Genomic DNA, 20,759 nt, shown 5'->3' with positions numbered 1-20,759 from the left:
AAGAAGAACCTCAAAGGCTCCGGTATTTCCATCCGAGAAGACCTGACTGCGTGCCTGATGGAGGTTTACAAGGCAGCAGTCACCCGGCATGGACCGAAAAGCCTGGACCCTGGATGGAAGAGTCTTGTGGGTCGACCAACACAGCAACAAAGATGCGGTGACAAGATTGGCAGACCAGACCTCGGCACAATATCCCGCCAACATCAACTAGTTGCAAGTTTTATGTTTTTCTCCTTTCGTTTATAATTTGACAATAATTATGTGTTAGTAGCGAGCAAATGCTAAATTTCTATGTTTTTAGTTAATTATATTGCACACAGTATAGGATGTACAAAAATATTTATTTTTTAAATTGTTTAATTGTTCAAGACTTAAATATAGGTCCTTATATTTAAATATGCATTTTTTTAAATTAATTATTGCATTGCAATTTAGAATTATGTTCCTATATAATTTAATATTATCTTATCTTAAACTAATATCAAGCTCTTTTAATCAACCTACAGTATATCATTACAATTTTTATTTAATTACATCTTATATAAATTTCACAATACGCTTTAATAAGTCTAATATAATACTAACTATTACTTATTTAGCAACGATTGCATTTAGGTCATTCTAAGAGCATATTTACTTTTTTATTTTTCATTCTATATACAGCTAATAATTTCAAACTCTTCGTTTTTATGTATCACAGCATATTACTGTATAATGATTTCTATTATTTTTAATATTATTATACAATTAACATAATTATTATACATTTCCTCTTCATTACGAAAAAAGTGTTTCAATAATTATTATTTTTACTTTATAAAGTAAAATGTTCTATATAGCTATAGAGTTATTTAATATCATTAACACTAATGTATTTAAAGTTTAGACTACATGTATATATACATACGTGTACATGTATGTATATATTCTCCTAAATATATTTTATAATTTGATTATTATATATATATTTTTTTTAATGTCAATAGAAATGAATGTTTACATTTACATATTGTATATTTGTATCAAAACTTTAGTCTGTCATTCAAATAAGTAAATATTTTGATGATACCTTGTCAGTGTCATGGCTAGTCGTCATTATAAGTGTGTATTTTGTGTTATGTATTGTGTTTTTGGAATATATGTTGTATGCTAGGGTTGCCCACAATTTCGTGGCCGTCGGTGACACCTGCCGCTCGCTGCCTGCGCTGTCAGGCTGGGGTCCCTGGCTCACGGTTTCGCCCCGGGCGATACCGCTTCTCTCCCTCTCACAAATTCTCTGCCGATCACTTTCTCCCCACAAAAATTTTCTAAAGGCAGCTCACATTAATGCTCAGTCACTCATTTGTCATATTGACAATTAGAAAACAATATTTTTTTCTATTCGATACTTCCAATATTTCCTGGCATGAAATACAATTTTCTGACAACGTGAACGATATAGATTTATCAATTTAATTCCCTAATACTTCAATTCTCTAAGTGAACAAAGAATCAGCATGATAAGAGTTTACACAAAAAAGTGTATGAGATGGGTGCCAAAAATGTTAACAGAAGAACATAAGGCCAATAGTATGGCACATTCTTTGTCCTTTTAAGAGCGCTTTCACAAGGACGGTGATGATTTCTTAAGTCAAATTGTGACTGGTGATGAGACATGGGTTGTGTAATACACTTAAGATACTTAACGTCAATCCAGTGAGTGGCATAACCAAAACTCCTCAACAAAGCCACAGAAATTCATGCAAGAACCTTCAACAAGGACAATCATAGCCACAGTTTTTTGAGACCGAATAGGCATACTTTCGATAGACTTTCTGTCGCAAGGAATGACAATAAATGCACTATCAAATGTTATTGAAGCTTAGACGCACTACTCAAAACCACCGACAAAGCCTGCTCTTTAGCAGCATCATTCTGCTTCACGACAATGCTCGGCCTCATGTTGCAGTAAGAAGCTGGGCAAGTTTCAATGGAAATTATTGGAACACCGACCATACAGTCCTGACTTAGCACCATCAGAATTTCATTTGTTTCCAAAACTAAGAGAATTTCTTAGTGGGAAGCGCTTGGAAAATGATGACATATTGAAAGAAACAGTTAGTAACTGGTTTAATGGTCAGACGGCAGAGTTCTTTGATGATGAGATCCAATAGCTGGTGCTACGACTTGAAAAATATGTAAATATTCATGGTGACTATGTAGAAAAGTGAATAAATGTTCATAATTTAGTTTGTGATATAATTTAAGTTTACACATAAAGTTTTCCTTAATCTATTACGAAACGGTTCTTACTTAAAAAATGAATCTCATACAATTCGACTATTTTTTACTTTGAGTAGTAAACAGTAGAACTTTAGAAACCAATCCTGAGAATATCTGCAGTATATTACTAAACACAAAACTGAACACATACTCAGTATAAACCGTGATGAGGTTTAGTAGAACTTTGATACTGTTGACACCAAGTGATGTATGGCACAGCTTGAGAAAGCTGCGAAGCCATGGGAATTTTTCATTTAGCTCCTTAGACTTCTTCTTCCGATTTTTTTTCTTCAAGTATTGCGGTAATGCCATAGCTGAAAAATTAATTAAATAACATTAACTACAGGAAGTTGATAATTGAAGTTATAAGCAAGTTAAAATTGAAAACTTATTTAATTTTGAAAATTTTAATTAAATTATGTGCAATACAAAGATTTCAAACAATTCCGTAAGTAAAAAACATTGCATTCATATAAGAATAAAAGGCTAAAGCCTATTTTCTAAAACCCTGCATTTTGCCAGAAAGGTCCTTTGCAGGTTTTACATGTATCAAAGTGAAATGTTATGAATCTAAAAGGTTACAAGCATATAAGAAGTCACAACTTTTGATAACTATTGCAATCAAAAAGTTTAAACTACACCCTAGGTAAGCTAAAAGCAAAAATAAATGTATGATTGGCAGTTTGGAAAGTTTAAGAAGTTGTAACTTCAAAAGATTGTTCTAGGATCACAGATGTGAGTTTTAAGTTATTGAATTTACCTGATGTGGATGCTTTCTCAGAAAGAAGTACATCCTCAGAACTGGTTACTAATGAATCTTGAGGATCAGGATCCATTCTGAAATATAAAAATATTAAAGGTTAAAAAAATCAGTAAAGTTGATTTTCAACTAACTGCTTGCTCCTTGCATTAAATGATCTTCAAATAAAATGCAGTTACTTCCTGATAAAATGAAAATTACTCATAAATAAGTTATTTCTGTTCATACACTGTAATTTCCTTAGCCGCCTTCAGAAATTATATGAAAAATACAGTTTATTTTAGTGTTTGGTTCTTTACACAAAGGTATGAAAATTAGATTATTTTTCAGCTTATTTGAGGAGCATGCATTTTTTTTCTTTACTTCCAATAGTTTACTACACAAACATTAATGAATTTTACAATCTTAGATGAGCAATAAATCAAGATTCTTGAAATTGTATACTGCTTACATGGGGAATACATGCAATGCCAACAAACGTAACAACAGCTGGTCCAGGCTAATTACCACCCCTCTACCACTGACATTCTATCACTGAGTGGTGATTTTGGAAATCTTGGCATCTTTTTCATTACATACTTCTTTGTGTTTGTTGTGTAAAACTTTATAGTAACTGCATACTTTAATTTCTTGTATTATATTTTATGTAAATCCTGCTAAATTAAACTGATCTTGTTGTTCAAGATAAGATAATGCTATGCAAGCACATAGTGCTGAGCTGTGACATGTGGACTTTGAACGTTATCAATTACTGCAGTATCAATGCATGTTTGCAGCATTTAGTTTTGTTTTATTTTCTTAGCTTGTGGTTGTAGTATTAGAAAGCTTATTTAAAAATGTTGGTAAAAATCAAACTGAAGTTTATTTAGTAATAGCTCAGAATTGCCTGTGAGTTTCGCTAGAAAAGTTACTTACTAAGCCATAAATAGTTATCAATACTAGGAGAGCACAAATGGGGATTTTGCGTGTTACCTGAGCACGTCAGAAAATCATATGGGGAGAAACTTTGTACCCTGTAATGTACATCTACCATATATGAACCCTTAATATAGAGACAAGCACATTAGATTAAGACAAGGTAAAAAGTTAAGTACATGAAGAATAGTGTATATTTCAATAATCTGACAATTTGAGCGTGGCGTAAGGGAATGGGCGAGTCACAAAGTTGTAAAAACAGTCATATTGAAATACCCGAGCGCGGTTGATTTTTTTCTATTTTGAAGGAAATCCTTTAAGGATTACGAAAAAAAATAAAATCTGATGATTTTTATGGGGCAATGTAGCTAAAACCATAAATAAAGTGTGGAACGTGCAGCTTCTGAAAACAGTATTTCCCACTCCTCGTCCTTTCCTTCTCTCTCTCTCACACACCATCTCCACGCTACTGACTGCCGCCATGATGCCATTCAGGTGACCACAATAATACATGTTTGCTGTTGTAAACTTACACAATTGAATCTGGCAACTTTTGAAATGACGCTTTGATTTGTTTGTTGTCTTAAAACAATTTTTTTGAATTTAATGCAACAAGTTTTATATGCATCAAGTATCAAATGTGTATTTTGTGGAGAAGAGACATGTGAAATAATTAAAAAGTGTACACAGGAAACTTCAAAAAAATGAATAACTATTTTGAAGAAAATTTTACAACGCTTATGCTACAGTCGAAATTTCTTATGAAACATCTTTAAACAGTGGCCATCATGCCCAGTGTTGCAAAATTTTTACAGCTACAAATATACTGTCCGATTTTCAAAGGCAAAATGAAATTACAACAGAAAGAAATTCGCACTATCGTGTCATTACTGGGATGTCACCAACAAACTGTGGATGAATAAAATGTAAATGGAAAATTAGAACCGACTTGGTTTGTTGATAACCAACTTCCAGAAGCATACGAAGATATCGTCACAACACCTGAAATTTTAGGAGATACTTTACATTTAGATACGTTTCACTTTTAATACTATAGTATTGTGTGATATAAAATAAATACAAAATTGTAAAATTCATAACCATTCTTGCTTACAGAAACACAAGATGACGTGAAGAAATTGAGAAAGTGGAAACAAACTCTGAAGATGAAGATTAAGATACTTATTTTTAATATTTTTGTATCTATATCAATAAATGATAGAATCGTACATATATATATGTGTGTGTATATATATATATATATATATATATATATATATATATATATATACACACACATATATATATGTACATATATATATATATATATATATGAAAATTTGTACATGCTCACCTCCCCACTGAAATGGCAAATTTAAAATTAACTTTTTTTGTTTTAGAGCCTAATCCTTGCAATCCAATAGTTTCAGATGACGCTTTAGTAACTGCAAATTTAGCTTCTCAAGCTGCCCTACTATTACACTACTAGACATTTTTTCAGGGTACTAGCCCAAAATTCCTTTGGTATTTTAGAGGTTTTATAAAAAAAAATAACTTGCAATTAACTGGTTTGTACTGATTGTAAAATATTTTTGACGTCAATACGTTTCTTAATGTTACTGTAAATAAAGATGATTGATTGATTGAACCAAAAGCCATTAAAGAGTTTTACAACTTTCTTTTATTTATGAACTACTTTTTATAAATAATTATTATTTGATTTATGAAAAAAAATATATATATATATATATATATATATATATATATATATATAAAAATACTATAAACCGCATGTGTAACTCACTCATACATGTATATAAAAATTCTAACATACTTCTAGAAGAGCTAGAAACTTGATATTTTACACACGGGGACTGACTTTTGCCATAAAATCACCAGTAAAAGTTTAAAAACCTAATATTTTTATTTTTAGACCCCCAAAAAACTTTAAATGGCAGAGATTTAATTTTACACTGTCAGACTTTGTAACTGCCGAAAGCTTGATTCTGACAAGAATCAAATTACATGGTGGCCACTCAAAACCTCTTTTCAAATTCTCAATTATCCTGGTCGAAAATTTCAGATTCTCAAGTATATATTCAAGCCAAATAAACAACTGTAATACTGTATTTAACCCTTACGCCGAGCGCAACGGTGACGGTTTATCGCAACCACTTGTATTTGCAAGCAATACACGGTGCTAGCAAAATGCGAGAAATTCAGTGATGATTTATTGCTATCACCTATTTTAATCTCCTTAGTTTTTATCTCTGTGTCAATATAACATAGTGTATACCTAATAACTTTCCTTTCTGTGATGTTTGGAAAATACATGTAACCAATACAGAAAAAACAAAGATAACAAATAAATACCAACACAGCGCTACTGTGGGGCAGACTGCAGTTACAGGTCAGAGGTTTGCGGTGGACAAACTTTTGGTACATGACAATGATTTCGGCGATACACAAGGTCTGTCCATCTGACACTTCATCAGAACTCTACTTAATTAATTAATCCTTTGGGGAGGGGAGAGCAAGCCTAAGAATACCACAATACTTCAAAGTAATTTGCAGAGATTCAGTCATAACCTCTCTACCTTTTCCTTTTAAATAATAGAACCTGTAGATTATAAAATGAGCTTCCAGAACATATTTCATGTACGTAAAAATGTATGAATATATTTACATTTATAGAGAATCCATTTAGTACAACATCACAAAGTATGAAGTATAGATAAATTTAAAATTAACGATTGCTTGTTTTCCGCTGAGCAGCTAATGTCCGCGCATAGAGCCAGCAGACAAGATGGTGTTGACAAATATTGGCATAGAAATATGAACATCAATATATTATATTATAAATCACATTATTTTGTTACTATGTTTCTAAATAGTTTTTATGAACAAAGAACAACAAAAACACGTTTTACCTATCGGTAATTTGCATACTGACGATAGTTTTTGTAAACAAATAGAAAAAGCAGAATCTCGACGATGCGTCAAAATATATATAACAAATACTAATTCTAACTAAAATACTACTAAAACTATAGTAGTTTGTTAATTTCATTATATAATCTACATTTTTCATATGGAAAGCACAAAACTTATTAGTAATCAGTAATTGCTTACTGCTGATCAGTAGTTGTCCACAAATAGAATTATTTTTGGATTCGAGATTCAGCTTCTCCATATCACTAGGATATTGTGAAATCATGATTTTTTATGATAGCGTATTTAATCACTTCTGTTGGTATCGGAATTGAGTGAAAAGAGCCGCGGTATTGAGTATCGGCTAACGACCCATCCCTAGTAAATTTCACGCAAGTTTCCTGGAGTCCGGAATTCATGCATAATGCACGCTTTTCCTGATTCTCATTGTTAGCGGTAGCCCCGGTTAGAGTTCAGCGAAAGTATAGATATAATTCACACTGACGGCCAATACATCAGAGAGTTATCAGCTACGGAAGTTCGCAATCTGTAGAATAAGTACATAGACACCAGTATAGAACATTACCTCTACAGTTCAAATTGTCCGACCAATCATCACGTGTGGCGAAATTGTTCAGGTAAACAGTTGATCAGAGAACAGACAGAATTTCCAGCCGTCGTCCAAACAATCCCGCCCTGATAACGAAAAGTGACATGCTTGGTTGATTCGTTCGGCTAGCCGCCTGTTGTCTAGATTAGCGACAACATAAGCTGCGTTTACAACGGCCAGTCAAGTTGCGAGAGAATTAGACTACTGTCGCGTAATGTGAACAAGATAAGCAATTTTACTCACGAGAACTGTTGTACTTGTACAACTTGCTACAGTTGTATCGCTAGTTGTTGCGGGAGTCAATACGAAGTCTGTTCACAAACGGCTGTGTATTTCTGTAATGTTTTTTTAATTGAAATTTTAATAGCCGACACTGATCTCCAGTTTTTGCAAACAACAGACAGACACTGGTTGCAGCAGCGCTCGCAAGAGATCTTGTGTCCGTTTAGACACAATTTTTACTATCGGACACAAAACACAAATCTTAAAAATTTTGCATGCAACATTAGTGAAACTTGTTACACCAGTGCAGGTCTTTTTTCAAAGCTCAATAAATACCAAAACAATAGAAACTAGCTTGAGTCTGACAAAAAATTGGTGGGGGAGCGAAGTGAACTACAAAAAAGGTCCAGTGACTTTTACCAGTATCTCGTGAGGTTACGACATAAAATCTCTTAAGGTTTGGACACAAAAGGCCCACCCACATATTTGAAATTCCAGTGATTTTCAGGTCAAATTTACATTCCAAGCCTCATAGAGGCCAAACAAATGGAAGTGATCTGCAAAAATTTTTTGTGATCTACACAAATTTCCGGTGGGTGTTTGCTCTATCTCCATTAGATAATTCAAATAATTCTATTGAAGTCAAAGCATTAGTAGAATTAGTACATAGGAAAAAAATTTAGAATACCAAACAGTCAATATGAATGTATAATAACCATAATTTTACTGTTTTCATTGGTCAAAATGTGCTTTGTACAATATTTTTACCAAGGAAAGTGAGACTTTAACTCCAATACTGTCATAATAGATAGGGACATAACATGTTTTTGTGTCTGGCCTAACTTCTTATAATTTAAATAATATCATAAAATTAACACCTATATTAATCCAGATGGTAATTTTTCATAAATTTTGAGAGGTTTCTATACTTAGAGTAAGCATTTTTCATACATATATTTATTAATATACAAAGTCTAATGTATTGTTTTAACCCTCCAAGTGTCCATCATTAAAAGTTGTTACAACCTAGTTGTTCCACCAGCGCAAAGTATGACGCCCTGTATTCTCCGGTTAAAGATCTACTGGTTATATTAGGGGTCAAATACAATTTTAGACTACACCAATCGTAAGCCTGCGTGTTGCTAGCATTAACAGATAATAAAAAGACAACTTAACACATGTATTTAGTTTTATAATTGCATTACAAAAAACAGTAAAATGTCTCAAAAATTCAACTTTTCACTTTTCCCTAAAAATGTAGAAACCTTTAGCAAAATTACTTGTAAAACATTCTAACGTTATATATATTTCTGTTTTCAGGATTAAATTTATTACAACTGCCTACTGTAATCTGAATTTTTTATAAAATTAAGATTATTTTTATCTACGAAATCCATTAATGTTTTTTGCGTATCACACCTCTATCTGAGCATTAGCGAAGCATTACGACCCATACGATTCTCAAAACAAATCAGCTGTGAACTTAAAATTTGGAAACCTCATCTCTGAAATTAAATATTACCCAATTCCTCTTATCCCAGAATTTAATAACACCACCTCTCAAGAGGCCTGGGGGCATAGCCAAAGGTGTATAAATTTGTCAAAAATCTTTCATAGTATGATAATAACTACCCATCGTGTATCTTACCGGCACATAAAATCAATGAAATTACCTTTACGATAATTATCGTACCTCTGGCAACACTATCCATTTGAGAGTTTGGTATTACTCCGTGCCTTCTCAAATAAAGAAGGGACGCCATTTTGAACTATTGTTGTTCCTCCGCGCCTATTCTTAACCTCCTAGTTCAGTAGCGGTAATGGCACACCTTTCTGTTTGATGTTCGGTATCTCACGTGGAAGCAATTCGTAAAGACTAGTATGGAATACGTTAATCCTGTCAACGATGCCTGCGCACTGCTTGCTCTTTTAGACAAAAAAATTAACTCGAGCTTGCAAAAGTCGAATCCCAGATCACGTGATGCCCCTGCTCCTTAACGCAATAATGTCCTAAAGGCATCAATATAATACAATAATATACTTTCCCCCCAGTTCATATACACCTGTGATAATAATACTTGGCTATAAATGCCCAACCCATGAAAAAGAAGTCCATTTTCCATGGTCACGCTAATGTAAATAGTGTGAATAAGAACCAGTTTTACTCATCATTAAATTTATCTACTATTTTTATATATAAAAAAACAAGCTCAACTACACTTTAATTTGAAATACAATACCTAAAACCAAATTTGGTTTGACATTTTAGTTTCGGTAGATTAGACATTCAAACAATATCAAAAATTCGATTTTGGTGGTTGCCATTCATTATACCGAGTCTAATTATATACAAAAATAGGCATAAAATACTTATTACTTATTGACTTGGTAACGGTACCAACTGTTTAACCCTCGAGCTGGCAGTTGAAATGTCCTCAAGTGGCAGGCCATTTTGAGGTGTTTTGCAGTAGTATCGGTTTTTAATTTTTTTAAATATAATTTGATTATAAACCTATATGTGTTGTATATCATTTTTTTCACAAGGAAATTTACTTTTTAGTAATGCAAATGAAAACCCCAAAATAAAAAAAATTTATCACTCTTTTACTAAGTTTATTTTTTTTAAATAAAAAAAATTTATGTAAAAGTGGTGGGGGTGCACCTATAAAAGACATATTGTGTGAAAAAAATATTTCCAAAATACCCAAAATGTTGAAAATTTTATATAGTTTTAGAAAATGTCTAGTTTACTACATTTTTTTATTAAAACAATTACTGTATGAAATACTCTAAACTGAAGAAAGTACAAAACGGCTGAATTCGTTGCTATGGCTACGACTGTGTTATAAAATTCATCAAAACCTTATTTATTACTCGAAAAATTCATAAAATACTCTAAAATATAGAACAAAACATGCTCTACAAAATAAAAATATTAAATATAAAAATAAATAAAGAAGCTTTATATCATGATCATCGCATATTAAAATGATCTAAAGCTAACTAAAACGATCACAACACTGCACATAGCCTAGATTACAATGGCTCACTAATATCTTTTTTTCACATATATTTCTTCATAACATCATAAAACACAATCTACGAGAATTTATACGCATAAATAAACATACTTATTACATAAAAACACTTATTTCATCTAATAAACTTATGTTTTAGATGGACAAGAATAACGCGACCGGGTACCAATACAACAACAACGGCCGACTGTTTACAAACAACTCGTTTTCAATACATCATAGTTATATCATGGCTGCTAACAAAACAAAACAAAATACATCGATCAAATCAGCAACTATTTCTGATTCTAGTGGTATATGAATCATGGCAGTTTAGTTTGTGTATTGATTATAACAAATGTCAAACGAGCAAGTGTCAAATGACTGATTTTCAGGCGACTGCCACTACAGAAACATTAATTTCTACTGATAATCAGGTGACTGCCAGTTGTAGAGTTAAAAGCCAGGCAAAAGAATTAGGCTGTCTAAATGAATAAGCATAATAATAAGGTCTATTGTTAGGTAGACTATAATAAATGGTATACACTCGTTATTCGGTTGTTTTTATCGAACAGTTTTATTGTTTTCATCTAAATGAATAATTCTATATTATAATACATTAAGTTAATATATGATTTTACTTGTTAGTTACAATAATTTTTAGTGTGAACAATAAACAGAAACAAGACCACATGATGCCCGCAGAACATAAAATATTACTCAGCGTAATAAAAGAATTTCCGCTTTTAATATTCTATAACTTTGATATTCGTCATTTGCAAACCTTGAAAACAAATATTGTTCTGTTCAAGACAATAGAAATAGGTTAATAATGTGAAACTTGTTTTTTTCACTCCGGCAATTAAGTTTACAATTACTCTTAGTTTACTGATATGCTATGTAGATCTTAAGAGGCCATAATTGGTTTTGTTATTTAGAAATGCTATTGTTAAATTTATGTTTAAAAAAATTTTAATATACTATTGTTGTTGTTAGTATATTATAATCTTGTTGTATATGATTATTATATAACATCGAAGTTATATAATAAATCGAATCCTTCAATAATAACAATAGGATAGTGTAGGCCACTTATTAATGTCTTTCCCTATATTTTGGTTACTATAATCTTTTCTTCTATTTAGCAATTATGAGGTTAAAGGCCGACCTGGCAAATCACGAATTTGACGTTATCAACGTATTCTGCTCATCCTCCTGAACAAAAATATATATGCTTTTAGTGGGTGCAAATGACAAATAACACAGTTTTAGGGGATATATTCATAAATAGTTAAGTTTTGAATGTTTTAATGTTCTGTTTGTGTGCTGTATCTGGATATCTGTAAATATTATCTGCCGCCGGAACTGATAGCATATCCGTTATCTGAGCGCTCCAGGGCAGAAGTCAGTGCTTCACAACGTATCCTGTAGTTTGGATCAAGTAAGTGCGTGACAATCATGGATCAACCATCCACTAGTTCAACGAATAGTAGTGAATTGTTTGTGTCAGAGTGTTTTGTCGAGCATGTTAAGAGTTTACGTTTTGACCAAAACGAGATTTTCTTTTTAATAAAACATGGAATTTTTTACAATGGATGAGTGTATTTGTTCATCGTGCGGTCGCATAGTTTTTAAACCAGGACACTTTGATGTTTGGTTGCGACAGAAAAATTCGTAAAAGTAGTAAAAAAGGTTTTAAATGTAGTAATTTTTTTTAACTGGCCCAGGCAGGTTCCTTTTTTGAAAGAATGCGCTTAGACATATAGAGGTTTGGTGACCATATAGTTGCATTTGAAGCCACAGAGACAACGCTATATTTCGTTGGAGTTTGGCGTTTCTGCACATTCTGTGGAACACACTAATGGTAAGTGTTCTCTATTAATGTCCATTTATATATATATATATATATATATATATATATATATATATATTATATATATATACAGGGTGTATATTATGTCTGGAAACACCCAAATATATCCTTTAATAATTTAAATATAAATTTGAAACCTCTTACAATCGTGTGATAGAGATTGGGCATCTACTTTTTGGAACAATGTTTTGTTATGTCACACCAACGGGGGACGTCCTGCCGAGGGTATCGTGAATATTCTTAATGGAAGCCTATACCTTGTGATACATAATTTTAAAGGTAATAGCTTACTGAATTGAATGCCACAAACCGCATCTCAAAGGAATTTATTTTATCAGAAAATAGAGCAATTTTTAGTATTGAAAATTTACTGATGTTCAACAATGTAATTTTAACATGGGTTCTTGCCACAAAATGTGTTACACTAATTTTTTAGCATTTTTTTAAATGTTCAATTAAAATAAAATAAACAATTTATTTTTAAGCTGGTTTCATTAGTACAAATTTACCAGTTTTTATTACAATGAAATAAAACTTATGAGTCACTTTCTCTGATTACTTATGAATCTGTACTTGGTGTTTTTCCAGTCAGCAGGAAGGTTTAAAGAGACAAAGGTCCACTAGCCTATGAGAAAACATTATTGTGTTATTAATCATCTGGTCTACAGGTTTCCAGTTTGTTGAGCATGGAGCTTTTCACTAGAGAGGTCTAAGCTTGGGAATTACAAATGGACAAAGGTCATATCATTCCTGTCGAGTTAATCAGTGTCTCTGAAGCATTGCTGTCAACAAGTTATCTAATTACAGTAGTTCAGTTTTTATTTGGCATTTTAAATGGAATTGTCTGAAAGAGAACGAATTACTCTGTTGATGATGCGAGGATATGGCGATCGTCAAAGATCTTATCGGGAAGTTTGTAATTTGTTTAATGACACTTTCCCAGAAAGGAATCCCATAAGTGTTTCAACAATATCAAAAAACTATTGAGCGTTTTGAAATGACAGGGAGTGTACGTAATCGGCCAAAGTCGGTAGGATACAATCTGCAACAGATGAAGAACATGCACTAGATGTTTTGCAAACATTTATTGAAGACCCACATACATCGCTCAGAAAAGCTGCACAGCAACATGATATGCACCCTATGTCTGTGAGTAAGATTTTGAAAATTAATAAATACAAACCATTTAAAGTTCATTTAGTCCAACAGTTAAGTGAGGATGATTACGACAGAAGAGTTGAGTTTTGTGAACTTGTGATGCGCAAATGTGATGACAATAGAGATTTTCTGACCAACATACTATTTTCTGATGAGGCAACTTTTTTCCTAAATGGCAATGTTAACAGGCACAATTGCCGTTACTGGGTTAGTGAAAACCCATATTGGATTACTGAGTCCCATTCACAGCAACCACAAAAACTGAACGTATGGTGTGGGAATTTTAGGTAACAAAATTGTTGGACCCTTTTTCATCAATGGAAATTTAAATGCCGAACTTTACTACAATATGCTCCAAAATGAAATAATCCCAGCTATTCAAATTGCATCAGGAGAAATACTTTGATAATGTATGGTTTCAGCAGGATGGTGCTCCACCCCATTATGGGAGACAGGTAAGAGAGTATTTGGATTTAAGGTTTCCTCATAAATGGATTGGCCGAAGAGGAGAAATCGAATGGCCTCCAAGATCTCCGGATTTGTCACCAATCGATTATTTCCTATGGGGTCATTTAAAAATCCAATGTTTATAGAAGAAAGCCTCATAATTTGGAAGACCTAAGAAACAGGATTATAGAGGAGATTGCTTTGATAACTGAAGAAATGTTAGGCAACTCTGTCGAATCATTTTACACAAGATTGGCTCATTGTCAAACCGTAGAAGGAACACAGTTTCGAACAATTGCTTTGACACCAAATGCAGGTAAAACGTTTGTTGTAAGTACTTTTCTAACAGCATACATTATTTTTTATTTGTAATAAGAAAATCAATAACATAAGTATTTCCATAATTGTACTGTAATAAAAACTGGCAAATTTGTGCTAATAGAACCAGCTTAAAATGAAATTTTTGTTTTATTTAATTGAACATTTAAAAAAATGCTAAAAAAATTAGTGTAACACATTTTGTGGCAAGAACCATGTTAAAATTACATTGTTGAACATCAGTAAATTTTCAATACTAAAAATGCTCTATTTTCTGATAGAATAATTCCCCTTGAGATGCGGTTTGTGGCATTCAATTCAGTAAGCTATTACCTTTAAAATTATGTATCACAAGGTATAGGCTTCCATTAGAATATTCACGATACCCTCGGCAGGACGTCCCCCGTTGGTGTGACATAACAAAACATTGTTCCAAAAAGTAGATGCCCAATCTCTATCACAACTGTAAGAGGTTTCAAATTTATATTTAAATTATTAAAGGATATATTTGGGTGTTTTCCAGACATAATATACACCCTGTATATATATATATTAGGGTTTTTCATGATATATTAAGTTTTTTATACTTTACATAATTGCCATTGCATTATATTTCAATTTATATTTCTGATCAGCCCTTCTAGAATTTGATATTTTAATGATAGGTACTATCTCGAAGGATGTTTTCCTTTCGTTGACATCAGTGCGGGGCAGGCCGCAGCCAGCGCGAACGGCCGGAGGCACTTATCTCAACCTGATAACAATTAATATAATTTGTAACTCGAAATTAAGAAAATCATTGTTTATTTGGGTCTAAATTGTGCTCATTTCAGTATAACTTTTTATTTAGGTTACCACAGATAGCAACGCTTCCGATGACGTCATCACGTGGTTGAATCACGGTCACAAAAGGTCATGTGATGCCTGCTCCACATGTGAACAGTTGTTCCATTTTTTATGTTTTACAACTTCGTTCTAATTTCCACCCCATCAAGTATATATTGTTTTGTTCTGTAGGATGATTCCAATAGTTTAACCCTTTGAGCCCCGGACCTAAAAATATACTTTGTGCAAATTTTTACCAAGTCTAGTTTTGCAAGTAACTGTCTAAAAACCCCAAGGCCTTTTCAGTGATTTTGTACGATTTCATTTTAAAAATCATACCATCACTAATATACTAGCTAATGGCCTAAATAATACATTAAAATGTTGGAAGTAAGGTACTTTACAAATAAAAAATTCAATAAGGGCTAAAAAATGTTTATGTACTTTTATATATGTAAAATAACGCATATATGCAAACTAAAAAAAAGAAAAAGTACATTTAACATTTTTTAGAAATAAAACAAGGAAAAATTAACCAGTGGGAAATAATTTTATTTCATTTGTCATGTTATTGCAAACATGCAAAAAAATTGTCAGACAGATTAGTTCAATAATAAATATTTTGTAAAATATTTTTTTTTAATGACACAAAACCTGTGACGTACTAGGCCTAGGTTGTGTAACATTATTCTGAGCTGATGTAGATGGTATCTCAGGTGTTAAGTCTTTAGCACTAAATAGGCCTACATTTCTGCCATTGTCACTATCATATTTAGGATCATACGTCGGATTAAGGTCACTATCATCGTCAAAAATATCAGATAATACTGAATCGTCATCTGAAAAGTCAATATTCAATTGTCTGTCAATGTCACTTGAATGTTCTGCTAGGTTAGAGGGTACTTTGGGATTATACCGACCACACCCAGACATGAATCGTTATTTGACTTTTCGCTTCTACTGATTACTAGATTAGCCTAAAACAATATTTCGTCAATATAAAACAGGAATTGTCTTATCGCAAACCCCTCCCCATCCTCAGACAGAGGTCAAAGTCGAGCGATCTAGTAGATAACGTGATTGCAGAGTCGCGTCGCTTTCTTGTACTTCCGTGTTTTACCTCTACATTTCTCCAAACACAAAAATTCAACAAAAACAAACATTACCAAACTAAAACTAAACTCTTTATTGAAAAAACACTCAAAACTTGTTTTTATTCTTGATCACATTCCGCCACCCAAAATGCGAGTGCCTCCGGCCATCAGCGCGGGCTTCGGCAGCACACGCGCTGATGTCAACGAAAGAAAAACATCCCTCGAGATAGTACCTATCAGTTAAATATCAAATTCTAGAGGGGCTGATCAGAAATATAAATTGAATTTTAATGGAAAGGCAATTATGTACCTTGCAAATCATGTGATGCCGTGCGGCCTGCCGTAATCGGGATTTTCGAGAAAGATAAGATAACAGCGACAACAATACCGATCACAATACCTGGAAATGCTTGTAATTTTGTAATTACAGAGTTGTTTTTTTCGTTCTATCATGTTTGTTTCTATAAATTTATATTTTTGTGTTCTTCATACTGGTGTGGTCGGTATAATCCCAAAGTACCGGTTTGAGTCACCCATTATTTACAAAATAAAACAATAATTCATACTAAAAGTACCGAAACAATAATAGAACTGACAACTCACACAAACAGAACGAACATCAAAATAAACGCAGAAGTGGAACAACACAACACAGTCTACTAAACGTAAACAATGTCACAGCAGATGCAGATGTTGTTCTTAGTAACAGATGATCTTCTTACTCTTTCTTTAGGAGTAATGTAAATATTATTTAGTAACATTTGACCATGAAATCATATTGTATATGTATAAAAATAAAATTATTAAGTTCTAAAACCACTGGTGTCGCTAAAATTAAACACTTAAGAGCCATTTATAATAACTTATATCATGCCGACGACATATCGTCGGCTGGGGTATCTCGCACTATTTTTACCGCCGGAATATCGTCGGCCTGGGGTTTTTAGACAGTGAAATTTACCGACGATATACCGGCGGCTGGAGCTCAAAGGGTTAATAACACAAAATTCGTATTTAGCGCTCCAGCCGTTACTTTCACAATTAGGACAATTAGGACTAGGCATATTGGAAGGTTAAATTTATGAATTAAATAAAATTCAGAATTAATTGTTGTCATAAATAATCATCAAATAAGAAAATACACAACAAATTTATTCTTCTTCTTAACAATTCTTCTTGTAACAATTTTTAATTACTAAGCCTCTTTGTTCACAGAGATATTTTTAGCCAAGGAGGTAATCTAATGATAATAATACATAAGAATCAATAACAGATTTATTACTTTCACAAGTAAGAACAAGACTATGCCTAAGATATACCCCTGCAGACAATTAAACACAGTCATTACTTAATTATAGGCTAGGCTATTCAATAGCATATATAGCCTACTTGGTAAATTACACAAAGGACAGCAATGTCCCTGTCAATTACGAAAATATTTTATTAATCACCTAAAAAACTGTGATTTTAAACAAGATACACTTTTTAAAGAAAAATATTGGATCCAACTTCACAGCCCAAATCAAGTCAACCTTGGAAATATCCATAGGTTATGTTACATTTCAAGAGGAAAACATACATATAAAACTAATTGTTACTGTATCTTTACTACCTTCCCATTAAGAAATAAAAAGAGTTGAAACAATTATATAATTGTGAATTAACAAGTTTCTTTCTCCATGTTGTAATCATACAAAATTAGTTAAGGTTTAATAACAGCAATAAAGTACCAAAATCCAAGGAGCTCCCATCAATAACTCACAGAATCAATACAACTAATTCTAAATTTAGCAGCAAGGTCCCATTTATCATACCTGCCTTGAGAAGAAAATTGAAACACCGTTTAAAACCCTACCAATAACATATTCTTAACACCAATCCAATACACATTTCTCTACAGAAATTGAACCACAACGCCATCAACTTAGCTCAGTTCTACTCCATACTCACAGATTCACAGTATCCATTTACAACACAATGTTGAACACATACAGCCACAAGTGCAAAAAATTACACCTACATAGAGCTGGAGATCACGTCGCTGTTTGTTATGTTCAGTCCCATTCGGAATCAGTTCATGCAATCTAACTCAATACTCTTTGATTTCGACATGTTTACTGCTCAAATATAAATTTAAAAAACCGGATACAACGCTATATTTCCTTTAATTAAATTATACCTATCTAAAAAGAACGTGTAAAATTACAATAACAACAAACACATCACAAAGAACCATCACACAAAATGTTCTTTTAGTCTTCGGTACTTTAGTATTATCAGGAGATCACTATTTTTAGAAGGGTTTTTCTTATTGGAGACTTGAAAAAACTAAACTATTAAAAATAACAGGCTTTATTGGACTTACTGTGGAAATTACATGTTAGTATAAAGATTAGGTCTTGTTTTGTGCCTCCCAAAAGAAAGCTATCTCGGTGAGAAGAAAGCCACACTTTCCCTATTCTGTATTTTATATTAAGCTATGCATACGTAAGTAAATACGTACGCACTTATTATAAATATGAAAGGTCAAATAGCGTAGGTACAAAAGTACCTTATCTTCATATCCTAACTTCATGCATATATAAAAAAAAGTTAGAGTGCGTTGAAGATAAAATCATCAAACTTTGTAAGATTGTTATGTTTGCTTTAAACTCAACTGTCAAGTGAATTACTTTATTAAAATTCAATAAATTTACAGTATGATATAAACGTGTTTCTTACTATACCCAACAACAAAACAAGGCTTACAATATAATATCTATAAATCCTATAACAGTAAGAATATAACCTTATCAGAGTTAAATTTACGGTGACATGTTGTATACATGTTTTCCATGTGAAGATCGGGAATTGTGCTGTTTTTTTATCTCTTTTTAGGTATCAGCTTTAAGCTATGCTGGCTTCGATGTACTCTGATTTATTATACAAGTATTTTATTTGCAAAGTACTCTGATTTATTACACTGGTATTTATTTTGCATAGTACTCTATCAATCATGTCTATGCCTGATTGGACTTCCCCGGGATTTGAACCCGTGATCTCTCAGTTAGAGAGCCGAGACTATATCCATTAGTCTACGGAGGAGGACTGTACTGTGTTAATAGTAATTTGTAGCATTCTCTTGTCGAAAATAGAGACCATATAGATATGAATTAAGGGGGCTAAACGCTAAAACTTTTTTTTATTTTAGGTGTTGGAAGTACGTTTCTTCCTGAAAGGAACTGTGTACGAAGTTGTTACTTTTGACATTTAACTAATAACCCTGCATCTGCGTTTTTGCTCATGAAGATGCAGAGTGGGAAGATTAATTGAAAAGGTAGCGTGATCTGACATAAATAAAAAACCATTGTGAAAGGTTATATGCCTAGTTTTAGTGTTGTGGAACGATGGAAGTTGTATTCAATTGCTATTTTAATATCGTTATGGTTCTTTCTCTAAAAATATACTGCTAGAAAAGGCATATTATACTGAACGTAATGGAAGAAAAGCAAGTTTGCAGGAAATGTAGATTTAAACCAGGAATGTGAGAGAAAACTTTTGGAACCAAATAGGCCTAGGCTTACAACTCCTTCCAATTGGGACAAGGAAAAACTTGAAAGAAGGTCAGTATAGTTTGATGATTTATTTCCCTGGTATAAAACTAGAAGAGAATAAATGGTTCTAGAGACATTGCTGTAGCCTATGATTGTATACATGGCAGAAAACAGGATTTATTTCCAAAAATTCATTTGCACAATCACAAGTGTTGATACTGGTAAAGTATTGGATAAAAAAGTAATGAAAAATTACTATACTGGATGCAACAGCAACAAAACACATACAAAAACAGCTGCTCATTAACTACATTGTGTAAAAAACTATGCAGGTCCAAGTGGCGGAATAGAAACCATCTCAGCAGTTGCGGTTTGTAAGTGGCTCGAAGCTATACATGGAATGGAGTTAGGCATGTAAAGTTTCTCGGAGATGGGAGATTCTAAAGTATATTCAGCAGTAAAGTATAAACTGCACAGAGAAACACAAGTAGATAAACTAGAATGTGTACGCTACATTCAAAATCAGGTAGGGTAGAGTCTAAGAAAATTAAAGCATAAGTTGGGAAACAATTTGCTTTCTGATGGAAAACCCATCAATAGGAATGGAAGAATGCCAGATGAAACAATTGATAGATTGCAAAGTTATTATGGTAACGCAATGAGGAATACTTTTGATAACTTAAAAAAAATGAAGAAAGCTGTGTGGGCAATTTATTTCCATCGTAATAATCCCAGCCACAGCTTATGTCTTCCACCACCAAACACCTGGTATAAATATAGATTACCCCAAGTAA

At 32.7% G+C, this 20,759-nt stretch overlaps 1 protein-coding gene across 3 annotated transcripts in view; it reads right to left on the bottom strand.

Annotated features, from left to right (window-relative positions):
- Positions 1-18,600, bottom strand: part of LOC124363311 — a 61,676-nt gene extending 43,076 nt beyond the window's left edge. For all 3 annotated transcript variants that reach the window (XR_006922543.1, XR_006922542.1, XM_046818560.1), the window contains exons 1-3: positions 18,247-18,600; positions 3,023-3,099; positions 2,414-2,576 (exon numbers count right to left, since the gene is read on the bottom strand). The gene's annotated coding sequence lies outside the window, so the exon portion shown is untranslated. The remainder of the gene's footprint in view (positions 1-2,413; positions 2,577-3,022; positions 3,100-18,246) is intronic.
- Between the last annotated feature and the right edge of the window lie 2,159 nt (positions 18,601-20,759).

This window comes from Homalodisca vitripennis, chromosome 1, assembly GCF_021130785.1.
Source record: "Homalodisca vitripennis isolate AUS2020 chromosome 1, UT_GWSS_2.1, whole genome shotgun sequence".
Classification (NCBI taxonomy): Eukaryota; Metazoa; Arthropoda; class Insecta; order Hemiptera; family Cicadellidae; genus Homalodisca; species Homalodisca vitripennis.
Note: the sequence above shows the minus strand (reverse complement) of the source record. Positions and strands in the feature narration are given on the sequence as shown.